Here is a 23,483-nt window from a genome sequence, read left to right on the forward strand (position 1 = left end):
AGGATGAGCTAATAGAGGACCCTTCATTGTGAACTGCACACTTGCAACATAAGTCTATTCTACCAAATTTTGCTGCCTCCTCAACAACAGTGACATTATATAATCTCCCATTAATACGAAACTCCTTGGATAAATCTGTTTTACATGACTTTAGCATCCTAACCTGACACCGGGCATATTCCAAGCAGTCCCAAGACAGAGTAGCTTCGTCTATCTCCACCACCGTAGCCACTTCCCCCACGACTTTTGATAGGCACTCCTTGCTCCAAGCCATAACATCTGACCCACACTCTTTTATACCTTACAACGTCATGCTCAGTCCAAGGTTTAATTTCTGCGAAAACACTATAGAACCACTCCTTATGCGATTTCACCAGGTCTTCCATTCTTCCTTCCGCCTTTGGTGACAACAGAACTTGGTCATCACCCAAAAACTTCGTATTGAACATGGACATCCCTCCCTTAAGGCACTCCTCTCGCATTGTGTCAAAGTTAAACTCATCCAACATACGGCCAATCATACTCTTCGTCAACCAAGGAAGAGACTGCACCCTGATTGTTATACTTGGGCCGCTCCATTGACCTTGTGCTGGTCTTTTTACTGCGTCCGCATACGACTTACCGTTATTGCTATGCGTAACCATTGCATCCTTCCCACCTTTCTCCCTCCAAACCTCCTTAATCTTCCTCGTTATGTTGCTCTGTGCATCACCTCCTGGTAGTTTCACTTCAGCATAGTAAGATGCATTTCCTTTGTTACCTAGCCCATCTCTTCTATACCTTGGTATATTAACATAGAGCTTCATATTTCCAACGAAGCAACTGTCCAGATCCCTCTCCAAGCTCGCAGCATTTCTTACGCCAAAAAATCTCACAAACCCGAATCTTCTTCCCCATCTATTCCTCCTCCTTGATATGAATACTTCCTTAACCCTAGCCCACTTCTGAAACACTTCCAACATATCGCGTTCCCCATAACTATCTGGGAAGTTGCTGAAGAAGAAGGTTGTGAAAGAGTTAGCATATGATTGATTCCCCCACTCCGCATACCCTCCGGTCCTCCGCTCCGCATACCCCATCATTTGCAAATCATGTAGAAGAATACTTAGTTTGAGAAATGAAAGTGGAGCAAATCTTCGAATGTTACCAAGTAGGCCATGTATTGGTAGATAAACTTAGTGAGAAATCGCAAGATTCACCTTGTGTACCTAGATACAATGCCTTGCATGTGATGTAATTGGTCCTATGATTAGTCTTTGTTAATTCATATCTATCCATATAATACTTTGTCTAATAGGAATAAATACAAAATGAACTAACCAAGAAACTATCATCTTGTTACATCTTTTCTTGGTCGAGTACGTTGAATGATTCTTGGTTGGACAAGGATGTGAGCCAAGACTAAACTCAAATTTGTTTTTCGTGCTCACTATTGTCATCACTAATATGCTCCAAGAATGATAGTTTGTGGAGTCACTCACCGAGGAACTAACAGAGTAGAGGACTTTTCACTACGATGCAAATAAAGGTAGTTTTTTGCCAATTGATTGGGCTGGTCCAATTGTGTTGGTTGTGCAAAAGGAAAAACAATATTAGGGCAAGAAATCAAAGGAAACAAAAACATATCAGACTACACAACAAAGCTTTTGAAATGAAAAGCTTTGATACCATAATAAGATTGTTGCAAAAGAGAAAACTAGAATAAAACCCTTAGCGAGAGAAGGAAGAAGAAGCATGGCAGAAAACCCTAGAAAATGCAAAAAGAGAACGCAATAAAGAGAAAAGCGAAAAAGTGAATATTATTGTATTGAATATCTCAGAAGAGTACAAAAGGAGAATATAAAATGGATAAACAAAAAATGAATGGGCCCTAATGCATAGCTACACTTAATAGGTTGACTTCCTCTCTGGCAGCCACTTTCCTCCTTACCTTACCCACGCTACACACCCACTCCAAGCTATGCCTGGCCAGCTGAGCAAGATGTATTGCCATTTCCTCTTCAGTGGATGCACCAGAAGAAATATGATTCAGGACGAAAAGATAAAGATATTTTTTATGGCGGGCTTTCTCTCGTAAAGCCAAAGATGCCCCAAGACAAGGGGGAAGGGGACATGATCAATAGAACCTGGCTGGATCAGGGCTGGGATAATGACCCCCATTCCTAACAAGTTTCGAAAAGGTTCGCTCATGCTGGAGGGAACATCCCCACTTAGTGATCGGTCTGCTAGTTCGTGCAAATCCGAATAAGTTATCATGGATGAGCCACATGCAAGATGATGCATTGTGGAAGTTGAATGGAGTGGCAACAAAATTGAGAGAATTTTGCACCAAGAATGGGAGGATTTTGTGAGGAATTGGAGTATGTTTGGTGCTAGGAAGTAGAAAGAGGTTTGACCAACTTTCTAGGGTTTACTAAGCCTTGGAGGCTCTTTTGCAAAACTTAATTTATGAGAGAATGAGTCTCAAATTCAGAGTTCTTCATTCAATATTTGCAAATGTGAATACAATAGAGGAGTATCATCTATTTATAGGAGAGGAGGTGAAGATAACATGGTCCTTAAGCTACCATAACCTTAGTTAAGCAAGTGTAACTGATAAGTGCCAAATTTCAGTAATATTTCATATTAAAATACAGACACTTATGACTATTAATTGCTAAAATAAATATAAAATAACCTCTAAATTATGAATTTACACCTTTTTACATATTTTGTTATTTTTGTTTGAATAAGAAAATTGTATTCCCAAATTTGTGTTAATTTTATGTTTCTAGGGGAGAATGAAGATGATTGGGAAAAAGGAGAATAAAATAAGCTAAAAAGGGGAAGTTGGAAGACCCTGAAACGCACAAGCTCACAAAAAGCCCAACTCAGTATCAGAGCATCTCGCTCAAGCCAGCCCATTCTCACTTGAGTGAGAATGCTCCAACAGCATTGGAGAAATTTGACGTTTTACTCGCTCAAGCGAGTAAATCTCGCTTGAGCAAGAATCCACTTAAGCCCAAACAAATTAGGTTAAATAGAGGGTCTGAGGCACAACCCTAGGGGGAAAGATTGAGAGGAAAACACCATTAAGTGACTTGTAACCCAATTGGGAGAATAGGAGGTGGGAGAAACATTAGAGGAGGCAGTCGTTAAGGAGAAATATCCTAAATCTCATTTTCATGCTTTCCTTGCGTGTAATAGTCATCATGGGTGGCTAATTCTACCATTGGGATTGGGAGTAATATGTTCAAACTCTTATGTATTGAGGTGACATCTGAACATAATATTTTGTTCTTGATTGATTATTGGCATTATTGTTTTGCTTATAATTCTTGATCTAGAATCTTAAATTTGACTGTAAAGTATTTTTAGGGTTCTGACCTAATCAATAATACTTAACATATTTGAGTGCTAGGAATAGACTTGAAATGTTAATTGTCATCAACGTCTAATCTTAACGATAAGTTGTTTTTAGAAATATGCGAAGAATCGATATTTAGGAATCATTTTAATAATTTTATATGCGAGAAACCAATATAAATGATTTTTATACGGGCATCAATATCAATCAAAGGGCACAATATTGTCATGCTAATCAAAATACAAAAGAGTGAGAAAGATGAAACTCAATCCCTATTTTTCCTATTGAAGCAACAACTCTTTGCCTGGTTTTCTTGTTAATTATTGTCATCACAACAAATTCCAACAAACTTTTATTATTCAGTTTTATATTTAGCAAATATTTTACTTCATTATTCGACTGTTCCTTGTGGGTTCAATATTCGTTCTTAGGGACATATTATTACTTCTAACAACGTGGTGCACTTACTGTAAAGAGTGACCAAATTTTTTGCGTCGTTGTTGGGGAACAATTTGATTTTTGAGTATAAATTCCAAAATATTATGAATTTTCTAATTGTTTATATTTTGTGAATAGTTCTTAATTTTTGTTTATATTTCTTTATGGTATTTATATTTTTTACTATTTTTATTTTGCTTTATTTATATAATTGTTTTTATTTTGTTTATTTTATTTTATTACAAATTTGTTTTTATTTTATTTTATTTACTTTTAATTTGAAAATTTGTTCTTATTTTTTTAATCTTTATTTTGAAATTATTTGCTTTTATTTGTTTTAATTTATTTTCAGATTTTTTTAAATTTATTTAATTAGAATTTAATTTTCTGTTTATTTTTAAATTTTAGGAAAAAATATATATTCTGTTATTGCTAGTGAATCATTTTGCTAACCTTTGAATTAGCTGTCTTATATGATATTGAGAGGTCAAATTTACAAAAAAACAATTATTATTTGAAGCAGAGATTGAAAGGGCAGTCAAAAGAAATGAGACAAAGACAAAAAGAGACAAGGAGACACTAATATTTTTTCATGAAGGAAGCAACATGGTCGAAGAACAAGTACCACTCCCTAGTATAACTCTTGGAGCTTATGCCATGCATCAAGGGCTAAGGCATTTTTCTAGTATTGCAATACCTTCTACCACGAGGGCCTTGGGGATGAAACCTGTTTTCCTTAGTCTCATCGATAGACAAGGTATTCAGAAGAAGGGGTTGTTAGAATTGAACACTACAAAAGTTTTTTTGGCTCAAAACAAAATTTTGACGCAACAGATTGAGCAACTAATCGCAAAAATGACTAATATGCCCCCAACAATTGCATCTTGTTCATTCATCTCAAAGCTAGAGTCAACCAATCAAGTTTGATTTTTGTGGAGGTGATCATCCTAATGGTCATTGTTCTTATCAGAACAATTCACCTGAAGCTGAGGTAAATTACATGGCAATCTAGGAAGGCAAGGTGGCTTCTCCAACAATTATTCTCAAAGTTGGAGAAATAATCAAAATCAAAATTTTGGGTGGAATCAAGATAGTGGTCCATCGAATAATCAAGGTCCTTCCCAACAACATCAACCCCTATATCCTCCAGTTACTGTGAAAGATTGAAGAAATTTGAAGATACCTTGAAAAAATTCATGAAAGTCACTATAGCCTGTCAAGAGAATAATATGGTAGATCTCAGGAATATGAAAATTCAGATGGGACATATTGCCAAACAAATAGCAAAGAGACAAAGTGGCCAGCTTTCAGCCAACGCCCAAACCAACCCAAGAGAGCATTGCAGTGAAATTGCCTCTGGAAGTGGTAGAATACCAGGAGAAAGGGATGGTAATAATGTAGTGGTTGAAAAAGAAGGAAAAAATGAGATTGAGGGGGAGAGAGATGAGAAAGAGATAGAAAAGAAAAGAAGTGAGGAAAAAAAAATTAAAAATAAGGAGAGATATGTTCTTGAAAAAAGATTTATCATATTCTCATGCTCCTTTAAAAAAAAAGAATTTTTTATTTGATAATTTGCTCCCTAAAAATTATTTTGCAGGAAATCTGAAGCAAAATTCAACATTTGAGAGATTTTAGAAGAATATGAGCTATATTGAAGAGAGAAATAGAGAGTTGGAGGATAGGTGCAATGGACCCAGTAAGTTTTAATATTCCTGTAACTATAGGTTCTTTATCTGTGGACAATGCCTTATTGGATTTGGGGGCAAGCATAAATCTAATTCCTTTGGCAATGCTGAAGAAAATAGGTGATTTGGAGATTAAATCCACCAAGATGACTTTAAAGTTAGCTAATCGAGTAACCAAGTATCGATATGGTGTGCTTGAAGATGTTCTCGTCAAGGTGGATAAATTTACATTTCCTGTGGATTTTATTATGATGGACATAGAAAAAGACAAGGAGGTTACCTTAATTCTTGACAGACTTTTCATGAAGACTAGTAGAATCATAATTTATGTTGATAAGGAAAGATTAAAGTAAGAACTCAAGATGATGAGGTAACTTTTAATCTTTTTTATGATTTAAAAAATTTTAATGCATGGAAGGAATGTTTGCAAAAAGATACATCAAAGGAAGCCTTTCTTGACACTAAAAAGCAATTGGACCTCTCAAGTTTAATTGAGGAAGTTATACATCATCATATTCCAAAGACAGTTGTCCACCTTGAGATAAACAGGCGTCAAGGTAGATGATGTTAAACGAGCGCTTACTGGAAGGAAACTTAGTACAAATTTAAGTTTTATGTTGATTTGTTATCTTTTTTTTTATTTTACCTTTAAAAAAACATGTTTTCTTGTAGGATTTTCGCCTAGGCGAGTCCAACCTCTCCTAGACGAGTTGGATGACAAAAAAATGAGTCTTCTTGCAGTGATTCTCACTCAAGCGATTTTTTGCACACAAAAAATCCTTAAAGGGAAACCCAATCCCTGCATGCCTTCTGATCAATTTGAACCTATGTAGCTTGACCTGTGGACAAGTTCTATTATTCAGGGAGGCAGATCCAGCAAATGAACCTTGTGTAGTTTATAGTGTCTTTTTTTCTCATTCCTCATTAGGGATAACGTCAATGTTGTTGTATACTCTTAAAAGAAAAATATTAAAAAGAATTTTCTGGATGCCATAATAACTCACTTCCTCTTGTGTTTTCTTATTTTTGTAAGATAATGAAATAACGTAGATGGTGGATAAGAAAGTCATATGTAAGTTTGTGTCAAACTTGATACTAATAAATTTGTTTATCTTTTAACTCTTCATTATTCAACCAATTTATCAATTATTTTTGTCAACTGGTATTATATTTCTAAAATAACTAGTGAAATGTGTTGACTTTTAATAAAAAATAAAAAATAATGTATAGGGTATTTTAAAACTAAAATAAATAATATGTATTGTTCTTGTCGATTGACTTCCTCGTCAATTGACCTTGACGACAAGCATTAGCCCCGATCTATTTCTTCTGGAATCTACTCTGCGTCGTGTTGCACTGGAACACAGCTCCGTTGAAATAGAGGGGACCCTACCTGTTGATTACACTCCGACGATCAAGTCAGTAAAGGACTTACTAGAATTTAAGAAGTATTCAATTTTAGTCTTAGAAACAACGTACCTTAACCTGGGGTCTTAAGCCCCTTTTATAGCTTACCTCTTGTAATAGCTTTATATCACGAGAATCTAATCTCAACTGAAAGCACACTCAACAGGAGAAACACATTTTGTTCAAGGGTGCCTTTTCTCAAGGTGCTACAACAGAAAAAAAATATTATCTCCAAGGAGTACATAATAACATAATAACCACCAGGGCACCAACTCATGCGCCAACATCAGAGGTACATTTTGTTTACATGGGCACCCTACTCGTGGTGCAACGTTATCTTTCACTGTACATGCAATCTAACCACTACGTGTCCTAGAACACACGAGCTTAGGTTAAAAGAAAACATTTACTTGACCTAGGCCCCACACGTAGTAAGTGTACCCTTAGGTCCATAAATACCCTTTATTAATAGCCTTATATTTACGTATAAAAGGTTACCTCAATTATACCAAAACGAGTTTACTGTCCAAATCGGGCCCAATCACATGGCTCATTATACTGGCCCAACAGCTGAGCTGAACTACCTAAGCCATGTACCGAGATCCGACCACCGAATACGGAGTCCTGAGCGCTCTGTCCAGTACACAAGTCCCCCAGACTCGAGCTAAGCTTTCTTTAGAAAAGAGACTATTCGCGTGCTATGGTGGCTTACGTGTCATTCTCACAATGGGTAGATGTGGCACAACGCACGAAGCGTTTATGATGTGACATCTCACCACACTTAATCCTAGACACACACGTGGCATATTCATCAACGGTGGAAAGGCGTTGTCGCTTGCCATTCCCATATCCGTTTAAGTTAATGTTAAAAAACCTTCTTCATTCACTATTTCATTTCCCTTTCACTTGCAACCCTTTGCGCCTCTCTCAAACTCACTACACCTCCTTCAAAAACCTGGGAAACCTCCCCGCCTTCAACCGCTCGCCGAAACAAGGTACTTCCTTTCACTCAAACCATTACTCTGTGTTTACATCATCATCTGTTCAAAAAATTTGTTATGATCACATCGCCTCAGCTGGGTCTGTTTTGGATTTACTCCTTCCTACTTATGTTGATCGCTATTTTTGCTAGTTATTTCGCCTTGCTTGAATCTAAAATGCATCGTTGTATATGGTTTGCTTTACCTAAATATGTGTTTGTATTTGCTTGTGTTTGTATTTTTTAGATACTTTTGCCATGGATTACCAAGCTCTGTACCCCTGGGCACCCCAGAATCTATTAGAAAAAGTTTCCACATACATCTCTCGCGACCAAATAGTAGCCCTTACAAAAGAGAATTGTCAAAACAAGTATCGTTTTGGCAGAGAAAGCGATATAACCCTTAAGATAATCCCTTGTAGAGAAGATGAGTCTTTCTATTGCAATGGGTCCTCTGACCCTAAGGGTTCCTTTTGCTATTTTTATGCCAATGTATTTTAAAAGATTCTTCTTCGTTTACCCCTGTTCAACTTTGAAAAGAGCTTCTCACCGAGATCAATGTGGCCTCTACCCAGCTACATCCAAATAGCTGGGCATTCGTTTAGGATTTCTGTATTCCTTGCACACAGTTTGACCTTTTGCCATTTGTGGAAGCTTTTTTGTACTTCTTTGAGGCCAAACACTTAGGCTGCCAACTTTGGGTTTCTTTCAACGGGGTGGTTGGAAGGACATTTTTGTCGCTCTTCCAATAAACCTACAAGGGTTTCAAAGGAAAATTCTTAAAGATACGCTGCAACAAGAAGGATCTCACCCTTTTGGATGGTTCCCACTGTACTAGACCCAAAAGCCAAACTTCCAATCTACTCAGCGCCTAGAAGAAATGCCTCAATGTGATCAGGAGGTCTGTCACTTCCTTTCTAGCTTAAATGTGATATTTTATATTGCCACTCTCTTAAGTCAAGAGTTCTCCCCAAGGGGGCTAAAAGCGTGTATTGATACTTTTCATCCTTTACTCTTAATGATGCTAACTTTATTATTGTTGCTAAATCTCTCTTGTCTTCTTTGCAGACAACATGCTAGCCCGGATTAACAAGAAGGATCTGGCAGAAAGGGCCAACAAGATGAGTGCAGCTGCTCAAGCACCCCCATCCCAAGATCTCAAACTCAAAGCTATTGCCACAACAACACCCCCCCCCCCCCCCTCTCCCACTTAAGACGACGAGGAAACTTATTCTAGGTCAATCTTTAAAAGGAGAAGGAAGACAACAGCTGTCCCTTTCGAGCTCCCCACATCAGATAGGCGGGCTCCCTCTCACCATGCTCCTCCGCCGAGCCAATCCCCACCACATGACATGGTAGTGGTGCGAGAAGACAAGGGTACAAGCTTCTAGGAAGGAGGGCTATGAGACCAAAGCTTGATTGCTCCCTCTTTTCTCGAGAAGGCCCTCCTGCCAAACAAGGCCAAGGAGAAGCTGATGGGCCTCAAGGAGGATCGCTTGGTTAGGGAGACCATGAGGCAACTGGGGCAAGCACTGGCTGTAAGCTGCCTGGTTGCCTCCAAGTTGAAGGAGTGGAGAGGGTCAGTTGAGAAGAAGTCCCATGAGGTTGTTGAGCTCCACCAACAAATAGGAAACTTTCAAGGAGAGCTTCAAAGGGAAACGACGAAGCTTCATGAGGAACTCCAGCAGTTAAGACAATCACTACGAGAAGCCAATGCCCTCCAGACTGAGAAGTCCAAGGAGGCCATAGGCCTATCTGAGGAGAAAGTAAAACTCTTGGCTGAGGTGGAAAGGCTCAAGGAAGAACTAGTGTAGAAGGATGAAAAGTTAGTTAAGGAGAAGGAAGCCTTCATCAATGACGTTGCTAACTCATACCTGGTGGGCTTTGAAGACGTCTTTGCTCAAGCCTCAAGAATTTATCCTGAGATGGACTTCTCTCAATTTGGCCCTAGCAAAACTGTGGTAAACGGGCAACTCACAGAAGAGTAATATTCTTGCATAACTTACCACATTTTGTAGTACTCTGAACAATTCTAACTTATTAACCACTCTTATGTATGTATCATTTCTTCTACCTATCTAGCTTTTTATCTTTGGCAAACTTCGACTAGTGTTATTCATGCTTAGTGAAAACGCAATTAGCACAAACTTAACATCTATGGGTAACATACTAATTCACACTTATGCTAATCCATTTAAGCTATAAAGGACAACAAACTTAAAACTTCCATCAAGCACGAAAAATCACAATGCTTTGGAAATCTAACCTTAGGATGATCCCTACTCTCAGGCTACAAAGAACCTCTTAATTCGTGTGAACACTCTTCAGCTACCTGAACAAAGAACTCATACTTTGGTCTTGCTAAACAGGGACTTCGTTACTCAGAGATTCGTGCCTGATCTCTTCTCCCTGTGTTAAGGATGACTTGTTTACAATCATGACACGTCTGACTCAAGCGTTGGCTTACACATCCAGTTGATTCCTAAACAATCATCTTCGCTTGGAACATCTACCTTGAGTGTTGACTTATTCACCAAGTAGACAATTATCCCGTCTTATAACATCTAACTTGAGCGTTGGCTTACACTCCAAGTTAATATTACCTTTGTTTAGAGCATCTGACTCGGGTGTCGGCTTACATGCCAAGTCAGCTCTTAAACTATCACCTTCACAGTGCATTACTACCCCACAGGGTTAATCTCAACCTTCATCTGCAGAACGTCCGAGCTCGGGTGGTTTCACCAACGCCAAGGTGGGTCGTATTACCTGGCCATAGATGAAAAATCTTCCTACAGAGTGCCTACTCAGGTATTCTAACCGAGTAAGGTCATCTTATCTGCCTTTAGCCAAACAATCTTAGTTACAGCTAATTGTGATTCAAGGTACCTAGACTCAAAATCTTACTGAGGAAAGATCGTGCTACCTTATGGTGGATACTCAGGGCGCCTGGACTCAGAATCTTACTGAGAAAAGATCGTCTTACTTGACTTAAGCCAAACAATCTTAGTTATGGCAAATAAAACTTCAGGGCGCCTGAACTTAGAATCTTACTAAGACAAGGTCGTCTTACCTCACAGTAGATACTCAGGGCACCTGCTCGGATCAGCTTACCAAGACAGGTCAACTTACCTGACTTAAGTCAAACAGTCTTAGTTATGCCGATTAAACTTCAGAGTGCCCGAGCTCAGAATCTTACTGAGACAAGGTCGTCTTACCTTACACTACATAACCAGTTTCACACATGACGCTTACTCGGATAATCTCACCAATAAGTCGTCTTATCGTGCGTTAACAAACAAATAATTCTAATGCATCCTCTTTCAAGAACAAATTTCCATTGGGTGACCTCGTTAAAAAACCCTCGTAAAGGAAAAAGAGCGTCCCCTTAGTTGCCACATTGTTCATAAAGAAAACATCAGCAAAACATCTTAACTGAAATAAAATAAGGTTCGCCCCATTCCATGTTCGAGGTATAGCTCCCCCTTCGAGGGTTTCAAGTCTGTAGGCTCCATTCCCGAGCACCTCCACCACACGAAATGCGCTGGTCCACTCTGGAGACAACTTATTCTCCAACTAATAGGGTTGAGTCTTTCGCATCACCAAGTCGGCAACCCGGAACTGTCGAGGCTTCCACTTGGTCTTCTGCTTCAACTCAAACCGTCTCTTTAAAGCTTCAGACCTAATACGAGCTTGTTCACGCATCTCATCTAGCATATCCAGATTTACCTTTCTTCCTTCATTAAATTCTTCTATCATGAAGTTCTGGAACCACGGTGAGCTTTCTTGGATATCTATAGGTATCATGGCGTCTGACCCATATACCAAACTGAAGGGCATTTCCTTGGTGGTGGACTGAGGAGTGGTGCGGTAGGCCCACAAGCTCTAGCCCCGGTCTCTCTCTTCTGGAATCTGCTTTGCGTCGTATTGCACTAGAACGCGACTCTGTTGAAACAGGGGGGTCCTACCTATTAATTGCACTCTGACGATCAAGTTAATAAAGGGCTTACTAAAATTTAAGAAGTATTCAATTTCAGTCTTAGAAACAATGTACCTTAATCTGGGGTCTCAAACCCCTTTTATAGCTTTCCTCTTGTAACAACTTTCTATCACAAAAATCTAATCTCAACTGAAAGGACACTCAACAGGAGAAATACATTATGTTCAGGGGTGCCTTCTCTCAAGGTGCTACAACAGAAAAGAATCTTATCTCCAAGGAGTACATAATAACATAATAACCACCAGGGCACCAACTCATGCGCCAACATCAGGGGTACATTCTGTTTACCTGGGCACCCTACTCGTGGTGCAACGTTATCTTTCACTATACATGCAACCTAACCACTACGTGCCACGAGCTTAGGTTAAAAAAAAAACATTTACTTGACCTAGACCTCACACACATTAAGCGTACCCATATGTCCACAAATACCCTTTATTAATAGCCTTATATTTACGTATAAAAGGTTACCTCAATTATACCAAAATGGATTTATTGTCTAAACCGGGCCAAATCACATGGCTCATTATACCAGCCAAACTGATCTGCCTGTGCCATGTACCAAGATCCGACCACCGAGTACGGAACCCTGAACGCTACAATCCTATTAAAATAAATTGAGATCAACTTTTTTTAAAAATGTTAAGGATGGCATATGTATTTGCTTTTGGGGGACGAAAACGCGACATATTTGTAGTTTATATTAATTGAGAATTTTTCAATTATTAACCTATTGTTAATATCTTTTCAAAATATTAGTTTTCTTTCTAGTTTGTAAGAACGTACCTTTTTTTGTTAGGAATAGGTAAAATACTCTTCAACCATTATGTTTAGTGCCGTGGCGACAATATCTTTATAGATAAAGGTAGACCCTATTATTACTTCCAAATATTGGGCAAAAAAAGAAGAAGAAATTTGTAAGATATGAAAATAATATCAACTTTGACGAAGAAGATGGAGTAGTAGAGCTGAGTGAGATACAAGTCATCACTGCCAGGAAGAAAAATATTATAGTGAGATGTAGCCATAATGTACGTGATCTATGGTGTTACAATTAATATGAATGATATGAATAAAACAAATAATTTGATGTTATATATGTAATTAGAAGTTCATGTGAATAGAAAAAGATGTATTAAGAGATATAAAAAGTTGAAGATGTAAGGCTTGTTGAAAGGAATAGAAGATGGTTTGCACAAATTTAGCAAGTGGAATATGATTGAGTGAAGCACGTTAAAGTGTTGTTACTATGTGTTTGTCCTATGATATCTCGATAAAAGTAGCCAATAATAACAATGGCAGACAAGGTGGCGCGTGTGAACATGTGACAAAGTTGGTGGGTTGGTCTTTCTAATTCTCATCAATAGTGGTTCCATCACACAAAAATATCTACCACCAAAATTCATCTGAACACAAATTACACATTTTTATCATTTTTCTATAAAAAAAATTAATAACATTTCAAATATACCTCTTACACACTCTCAAATTCATCTAAAATAATTGTAATGTATGGACAAAGAAATTTCTAGATAGTAACTGAAACTTGTTCTACAATACAATGATTAAATTCAACATTGGTCTTATTGAGTGAACAATTAATATTAAATATAGGATAGATAGATGTTGTTATTATTATGTTAAATTATAAGTAATGAAATAGAATTAAATTATTTTTTTCATAATTATGTATGTAAAAAGTTACGGAGTACTATAATGGATAATTAAAAATATCATAAAATAATATCATTTGTCCATAAATACTTGACGTCTTTTTATATTATACTATATTCTTTTCTATTCTGTCATCTCATTATTAGTAAAATACAGAAAAATTATTAAAGGGAGTTGTTTCAAAAAGAGTATGGAAGACGACCAAATCAGTCCACTCTCTTATCATATGATAATTCAGTGAGTAGTTTTTTTTTTTATCAAAGATTTAAAAATTGACTCTAACACTTTAATAATATTTGTGGGCATCATCAGTGGCATTCAATATTTTTCTTAAAATTATTTGAAAATTATTCTCTAAAAGATAACCTAAATAAAAACTTACCTTAAAGTATAATTTAAAAAATCACTGAGTATAAATAAATTTATTTTTCTGGAAAATATATTTAAATAAGTTGTATTACAAAATTAAAATTAAAATAAATTTAATTTTTAAAATAAATTTAATTCCATAAATCTAAATAAAAACATAATTCTATAAAATTACATTATAAATAATTATTTAAATTCAATCAGTATTTAAATAAAATAATAATAACAATAAATCCAAAATGGGAAAAAGGTCCAACATAATCAATTATTTGTTTGATATAATTCATTATGTTGACTTTTTTATAACTTTTTATAGTTGAAAACATCCACCTAAATTAGGAAAGTAGTTTTTAATAACTTTTTGTTTTTATTTTAATAATTATAATAACAATAGGTAATTACAAATAAAAAATATTAATAATAAATAAAACAATTTTTTCCAACTAAACAACTTCTTTTCCACTCATTTATTACTCTTTCTTTCCTTTTTCTTTTTTTCTTTTTTTCTTTTTTTCTTTTTTTCTTCCTCTCTCTATATTTTTTTTATGAAATATTATTTAAAAAATTAGCCTTATCTTCCACCCCACTAAAATCAATTATGAAATGTCAAGATGTGCTAATATAACAGAAGATGAGTGAATAAGGTGAAGGAATATGCTGACGCATCACCCATTTATTATTGCCTTGTGACAGGAATGTGTCTATGTAATAATTCAACCAAATGCACCAACCAGAACAAACTTCCAAACCTAATTTTAAAATAGATAAAAGAAAATAGTGTAAAATTGAAGTTCATTTGTGACATATATTTTTCTTATGCATATAAAAAAAGAGAAAGACTCTACCCAAAAAGTCTTTATTTTTATTAGTTATATATTATTCGGATTTGATTTTCATTTTGTATGAAAATGTAAATTCTACTGTAAATTTTTTATAATATTTAGGTGTAAATCAAGTTAAATTAAACTTAAAAATATTAGAATCATTTAAAAATTATTTTAATAAGTTTTATTGAGTTTATCATATTATTACCAATCTTCATATTAACTAAAAATAATTTTTTTATAATATATAAATAAATAAAACTTTTACTTTATAAGTTTTACTTTATAAATATTTTTACAAGGTTAATTTTAAAGTTAATTTCTTAATATATAATATATTGGTGAATATATTTACTATTTTATGTCGAATTTTTGTTAATTTAATGATTTTTTTTTCATTTTCCTATACAGGTATTTCCTAAACCTCTTTGGAGTCTAAATAAAAAAAATGTTCCTGCTAGAGAGATGGGACCTAGAGAACTATTGAAGTCTTCTTCTCCTTCCTTCGGTCGGGCAGGCGACTGGATGATGAACTGGGATTCTTCTCCTCCTCCTGCTTATCCTTCGGCACTCGGCACTCGGCACTTGGTCGTCGAGTGAACACCGGATGGTGGGGGTACCTGCGAAGACACCCCGACGCTCAAGTCAGTAAAGCGGGTGGTCAGCTCTCAGGTAGGTGAACAGTAATAAATGACATACCTTACTCCTTGGAATGCATGCTATTTATATTATTCTAGTGGGCCTACCTTGTTGGGCCCGTTTATCGAGGTGGATATCGCTTAGGGTTGCATTACCTAATTCTTGACGATGGATTAGCTTCACTGATCTTGGTTTGAGCGTTAATTGTAATGGGGTTCGGCCATCGGCCAAATTCTCATGGTGAGGGTCGGCCATCGGCCAAATACCTGTGGTCTTCGGCCGTCTCAGTTAAGTCTTCAAAGGTCTCGGTCTCTCGGCCAAGCCTCCAAAGGTCTCGGCCTCTCGGTCTCTCGGCCTCTCGGTCTCTCGGCCAAGTCTCCAAAGGTCTCGGCCTCTCGGTCTCTCGACCAAGTCTCCAAAAGGTCTCGGCCTCTCGGTCTCTCGGCCAGGTTGACTGGGCATTGGGCAGCCAGGTGGGTCCCATCCTCGCCCAGTACCTGTACAAAAAAAAATCGATAATCTTCCCTAGTATGAAGAAATAAGAAAAAATTCTTGGTTGAGCAAAAAAGACATCAATTACCTACTACTGTCATCAAATATTTTAACATCTTATTTATTTTAAAAATTTGTTTATAACATTAAAAATATTTCACAGTGATTAATTTTAATAACTTTTTTACTATAAATATATAAAAAAAATATAAAATTTTGGAAAATATCATAAATTTGGCTTAAAAAACATATACAAAAAATATATCTAACCCTAAAATATATGTGGATGAGTGTTTCTCTTGACCTAAAGTTTTTGTAGCCAATAAAATGAATAAGAATTATTTATTATGGTTAAATTCCAGCCATTAAATTTGAACATTAACATAAAAAATGATTTAATTGGTGAGAAAGGTTAAAGAAGACAGCAGGGCAGTGGCCACCAACCTCATAAATCTCCGATCAAACTCTTTGATGCTGAGTTGCTCACCTCACCTCCCTCATCTTGTCCTCTTCCTCTTTTCCTTTCTATCCTCACAACAGAATAAATAAATTAAGAGAAATTGCAGCCACAGGACTATCAAATATTCCATATATCAACAACAATCATTCTACATAAAAGATTACCATATATAATAAATCATTAACTTAAAAGTCTTTGGATCATCGAATATATTTTTAATTTTAACAATATTTAAAAATACTAAATATTTTATATTTATTAAATATCCTATTTTTAATCTAACTTAATTTAAGGTAATTTTATTTTTCTCAAACTATATTTTTTTTTTAATTTTTTAATATTATTTATATATAAAATAGAAATTTTTACAACATTTTTATTCACTTATGTAATTTTACACAATTTTTAAATTATTATTATATAATTTTTTAATTTTAAAATATTAATTATTTAAAAATAATTCAACTGAAGTTGTAATAAAATTAACAATTAAGTTGCCAATAAAATTGATACTTCAATTTAGATAAAATACACTTAAGTTGTCGACATAGTGTCTAATTCACTACAAGAAATTTTTTAGATAGAAACCAATTTTAGATAAAAAATAATTAGTTATTATAGTAAATAAGTTAGAAACTATTTAGAGACAAAAAAATTTGATTTTTAAATTATATTTTTTAATAAATAGTTTTTAAATTGGTATCTAATTAGCTACCAAAGTTTTAACAACTAATTATTTAGATTCTAAATTTGGTAGAAAAACTTTTGTAGTTAATTAGATAATAATTTAAAAACTATTTATAAATAATAGAAATTAAATTAGAGTGAAGTGAAAATGAAAGGAAAGATTGTTAGTAGTTTATGTTTGGTTTGTGACGCTAAGAAAAGGAAATAGAAAGATGTTTTTGGAAGCGTGACCTTCTCCACCGATATCGGCACCTTCTTGTGAGAGTGGATAGTGGAGAGAAGAAAACTTAGAAAGCGTTGAGACATTCTCATAACGAAGTTGGATTATTTCAACGCTAACATCACTAAAAGAAATCCGAATCCACCGCCATAGTAGCCGCAAATCCAGACCATGTTCAAATTCTTGCCTTTGGGTAGTTTTCACCTGCTACTCATAAAACCACACTCTTTTTTGTCTTCTTGTCTCCTCACATTTGTCTTTTCAAAATTTTGAAAAATATAATGCTTTAATGTCACTAAAATCAATTGGCTGAAATTTAATTAAGAGCGTTAATCATTGAAGTTACCCTTAAGAAATTTATTTCAAATTCACAAAGGGTTTATAGGAAAATATAGGAAAATTATCTTTTAAAAACAAACTTTTTCATATGCTTTTTATCATTTCATTTTAATAATAAAATTATATATATATATAAAGTTAATTAATGAAAATATTATCTAAATGGACTTGATGTAGTTGTACTGTTAAATGATCTTTAAACTTATCATATCTTAAAAATATACTTTCTTTAATGTGCAATAATATATGTAATAAAGAAAGTAACAAAGAAAGATATAAATTTTTATTCACTCATGTTTTAACTTTTCATCTCCTTTATCTATTTTATAAAAAAAGAATCTGTTTTTATATTATATAATTAATAAGATTATTTTATTGCAGAACAAAATTATACATTAAGATATCTGATAGGATAATTTTAAATATACCGACATCACATAAAATTAAAGATCTTGAATTAAAATAAATATTTTTCATGTCTTATAAATATATATATATATATATATATATATATATATGTATGTATATGTGTGTGTTCTCGCCGGTTGACTCGAACGACAGCTTTTGGCTCTCCTATCTTCGTTTGAGAATCGAACTTTCGTGGTTGAAGAATCTTTCACCTGCAAAGACAAAGGGCGCCTTGACGGCCGTTTGCACTTCAACGCTCAAGTCAGTATAAAGTCAAAGAAACACTAAGTGTATAAAGTAGTTTCAGTCTTAGAAACTGTGTACCTTGTTAGGGCTCTTAGCACCCTTTATATAGGTTGAAACTAGGGTTTACCTTTATTCCTTTACCTATGTCTAGGGTTCCTTGGAGAATGTCCTTGCGCCGCTATTACGTAATCTTAGTGTAATCTGGCACATGGAACTTCCCTTAACTGAAGTGCAACGACTAACAGAATGGCCGCCTGGGTACCAACTTGTGCACCAAGTCTCTAGGGCCATCTATTATGCGGATGCCCTAAGTATTCACGTGCCATGCATGCGGTTTCCTTCAGAAACCCTAACCTTAATGGGACTTAGTGCTTCCAGGAGCTATTTACTCGTGTCGCGCCTAAATGCACTATACACACCATTTGCATGGATCCCCCGTGACTTAGGTTTTCCTCATATCTAATGTTTTCAACTGATAACTGTGTAATTCTGGGACCCACCTTACGTGGCCCAATATAACTGTTAAAACCGTCGACGTTCGATCTCTCCCTCTTTTGGCGAGGTCTGACGTCGATCTCCAACGTCGAGGTCCATGGTACTGATGTCCGAAGACTGACCAACACCCTGATATGCGTATCTGGAGCCCACCTTGCGTGGCCCATTTTTGCTATCAGGCACCGGTGTGCAATGTCTGAGGTCAGTCTCTAGAGTCGATGACTGAGGACTGGTCGGTACACAAGCCCCCCAGTCTCGAGCTGTAACTTGTTTCAGCGAATAGACTAAGTAATCGCCCTAGGCGACCCACGTGGCACTGGGTGACGAGATGTGAACAGTACATCGAAGTGACGTCTCACCACACTTTTTAAATTAGTGTACACGTGGCAAGATCAACAGTTGGGACTTGTTGGCGCTTGAACTTCTTCGTGCACTGTTTAAACCTTTACGCTCTCTTCCCTGTTTCATTACTTTCACTTAAGCGAATCATTTCCAAGCATTTCTCTCGTTCGAAACGCTCTCTCTTCCTTTTCGAAAACTTATACCTTCAAACCCTACTCGATCAAAGGTATGATTTTTACTCATTGTTTGCTCTTGCTTTATGATCCCGCTGCCCATAACATGCTTATAACTATTTTGGGACTGTTTATGTTTTCTGCCCTTTAGGTTTTCCACACTTTACGTTTTCTCTGTTCTTTGCTTTGGAGTCTCTATTTTTCTGAGTTTTCTCGATTCACACCATCGTCTCCTTCTAAACCCACGTTTTCTTCCTTTTAGCTTTCTTCGAGATGGCCAGAACCAAAAGAACACTAAACCCTCATCCTCCTGTTGACTACCAAGCCTTCTATCGATGGGCTCCTGAGGCCCTTCTGGCTGAGACCTCCCAATTGAACTCCCACGAGGACATAGACACGTACAAACGAGGTGAATCCCAGGACAAATTTCATGTCTTTAGGAAGGAACTTGACGTATACCTGAAGGTCCTACCTTGCAGGAAATGAGTTCCCATATGCGCTAATGATCGGGCGGATCCTGACGAGCCTTTCTTCTTTATGTACACTACCATTTTCAAGCGGCTCAGGCTTCGCCTACCCTTCTCGAGGTTCGAACGGGCTTTCCTTACAGAGATCAACGTGGCCCCCACCCAGCTGCACCCTAACAACTGGGCCTTTGTGCGGGCCTTTGCAATTCTCTGCTATCACCATGGCCACCCACCCTCCGTAGACGTCTTCCTCTATTTCTTCAAAGCAAAGAAGTCGGTGTGTCAGGGAGAGTCCTCCTGACTCTTTTCCAACAATCTTATAAGGGTTTCAAGAAAAAGTTCTTAAAGATATGTTGCAGCATCCACGACCCTATCCTACTGGATGGCTTTCCACTTTACTGGGTAGAGAAACTGGGAGTCAAGAAACCCAGAAGTCTTAAGGACTTAACTCCTTCTGATCGTGAGACATGCCAGCTCTCTCGAGCTTGGGCGTGGTGTTTGACACAGTTGAGCTAATCAAGCTCGAGTTCTGCGCCACGGCTCTTAAGAGATATATTGGTACTTTTACCATCTCCGTTTCATCCTTGTCTTTACCTTTACTTGTTCATTGTTGTTAATTGCATGTTGTGTGGAGTCAGCTTCTTATGCCTTGTTGTTTTTATGCAGACATAACTCTTAACTTGGAGAAGAAGAAAAATTTGGCCGAGTTGCTTGCCAGGCACAAGGCTGCTGCTGCTGGCATAGGTACTTCGACCCCTCCTCCTCCTATCACCTCTGCTCCCAACTCATCCGAACCAGCCTCTGGTGTCAATAAGCTAAAAGAGGTGGTGGTGGCCACTGGTACAGAAGACGAGGACACCTCTTCGGGCTTTGTCTTCAAGAGGAAAAAGGTGGGCGATGTTGAGGCGTCATCGCATTCGGCATCCGATGGCCACGCGCCATCCTTTGGAGACAACCCTTCGAGTCCCTCCTCCCCTCTTGACCTTATCGTGCAGGAAGGCGGGGGGGAGAGCGCCCCTGAAGATCACCAGGCACCTCCCATTGTCGAGCTTCCTGCCATCCTCCAACAAGCCCTTAGACGTTTTTAAGATAGAGAAGTGGTGGAGAGCTTGGTTGGGAGCCTCCTCCAAGACCGCGTGGCTCAAAGCCTCGGGGATTTCTTCATCGCATTTAGTCTTGCTCTGAGTAAGGCGCAAGACGTACAAGACTCGCAGGTTGAGACAACAAAGCTGAGGGAAGATCTAGCTCTCCAAGTCAAGGCCTTCTCCAAACGCGAAACGACCATTTATCAGGAGCTGGAGAGCCTTCGCCAATCTGAGAAGGAGGTCAAGAGGCTTATTTTTTAGAAGTCTCAAGAGGCCCTTCAACTTGAGGCGAAAATCTTAACTCTCCGCAATGAGGTGGTCGACCTGAAGGAGAAGGTCGAGGAGGCACAGGTTAAGATGGTCAAGCTGGAGGAGAGGGCCACCCGACGCGAGGTTCAACTGGGCCAAGTGGAGGGGAAGCTGGCGGAGAAGGTCGAACTCTTCAAGAAGACAGAAGAAGAGCTTACTAACGATGTCGCTGATGCTTATGGCGAGAGGTTTCAAGATGCCATGGCTCAGCTTGCCTGCGTGCATCTTGAGGTGGATCTTTCCCCTTTTGCAGAGTCGAAGTGGGTCGTCGATGGGCAACTCGTGCCCAGAGAGTAACTTCTTTCTGTAATTTAACTTCTTGATAAACATTTTGTACCTTGTGTGTGTGTGTCTATATATATATATATATATTTATTTATTTATTTATTTATGAGCGTATGCTCTTTCTTTAATCTCTTTGTCTTTAGCTGCTTTTACTTGCATTAACTTCGACTAACAACATCTTCGATTTAGATTCACTCCATCTTCTTTAACTTCTCTCGATCTTTATTGTCTTTAAGGCACTGGTGACATGTGCGTAAATCCTTAACCGACCTAATCTTTGTTGTATGAGGATGAGGAAAACTCTTACTTCTATTTTTGATTCTCGTCTTGCAAGATAAGGGAAAGGTCTCCCTGCTGATTTCGTCTCCGTCCTCTTTAGGTCGTCGAGCCTGCCTTGTTAGTAACACTGGTGAACCACACCGTTCTCGACCTTGCTTCGTGAGGGCAAGAGTGAATTTGACTGTTGAACCATACTGTTCGACCTTGGCGTTCCCACGCAACGGGGACGCTCACTGAAGAACCATACTATTCCCAATCTTATTGTTTCTAACCCAAGTGAGCGGTTCGCAATTGACCTTGTCCTCACCCATGGGGCAAGGGAGGATTTAACTGTCGAACCATACTGTTCGACCTTGGTGTTCCCACGCAAGAGGGAGGCTCACTGAGGAACCATACTAATTCCAATCTTGGTGTTTCTAACCCAAGGGAACGGTTCGTAACCGACCTTGTCCTCGCCCATGGGGCAAGGGAGGATGTAACTGTCGAACCATGCTGTTTGACCTTGGCGTTCCCACGCAAGAGGGAGGCTCACTGAGGAACCATACTATTCCCAACCTTGGTGTTTTTAACCCAAGTGAATGGTTCTTAACTGACCTCATCCTTGTTGTATGAAGTCAAGGGACAGGTCTTGATAACTAACCACAACCTTGTTGTATGAAGTCAAGGGACAGGTTTTTAACGGTTGAACCATACTATTCTTAGCCTTGGTGAACTCACACAAGAGGGAGGCTCACTGAGGAACCATACTATTCCCGATCTTGGTGTATCAATCTCAGAGAGAGGTTCGTTAACTGCACTGTACAACATACTTCTTAATTGAATAACTGAAATTTTATTGGGTGACCTTGTTAAAAAACCCTTATAAGGGAAAAAGAGTGTCCCCTAAAGTTGTGTACAATGCAAACAACTTAACTGAAATAAAACTTAAGATTGGTCGCGTTCCAAGTACGAGGGATCGCCCCACCTTCTAATGTCTTGAGCCTGTATGCTCCACTCCCAAGGGCCTCTGTCACTCTAAAAGAACCAGTCCACTTGGGGGACAACTTGTTCTCTAGCTGGTACAAGAGGGCCTTTCGCATCACCAGGTCGGCAACCTGAAACTGTCGAGGTCTTATCTTGGAGTTGTATTTGTACTCCACCCTTCTCTTCAAGGCCTCAGCCTTGATCCTTGCTTCCTCCCTTACTTTTTCCATCAGATCCAGGTTCACCTTCCTCTCTTCATTCGACTTTTCGACCACAAAGATCTGGAAACGTGGCGAGTTCTCCTAGATTTCTACTGGAATCATTGCGTCTGAACTGTACACCAAGCTAAAGGTGTTTCTCTGGTTGTGGACTGGGGAGTAGTGTGGTAACCCCCCACAATTCTAGGAACTTCTTCTGCCCAGGTCCCTTTGTCTTTATCTAGCCTTTTCTTCAGACCTCTGAGTAGAACTCGGTTTGCAGACTCGACCTGCCCGTTTTTCTGGGGGTGTTCGACCGATGTGAACACCTGTTTTACTCCCAGCTCCGTACATAGTTTGCCCAATTGTTGGCTCGCAAACTAGGTACCATTATTAGACATCAATCGTGTTGGGATTCCAAAACGACAAACTATGTTCTTCCACACAAAGTATTGGATCTTGTGGGTTGAGATCTGCGCTACTGGCTCAGCCTCTATCCACTTTGTGAAGTATTCTATGGCAACCACGAGGTACTTCATCAGTCGCACTGCTAAAGGGAAAGGCCCCAAAATGTTGATCCCCAAGTATGAAATGGCCATGGGTTATAGATCGACCTCAGCTCCTCTGGAGGTGCCTTGTGCCAGTCAGCTCCTCTGGAGATGCCTTGTGCCAGTCAGC

This window comes from Phaseolus vulgaris, chromosome 1 (assembly GCF_051622355.1).
Source record: "Phaseolus vulgaris cultivar YP4 chromosome 1, ASM5162235v1, whole genome shotgun sequence".
Classification (NCBI taxonomy): domain Eukaryota; kingdom Viridiplantae; phylum Streptophyta; class Magnoliopsida; order Fabales; family Fabaceae; genus Phaseolus; species Phaseolus vulgaris.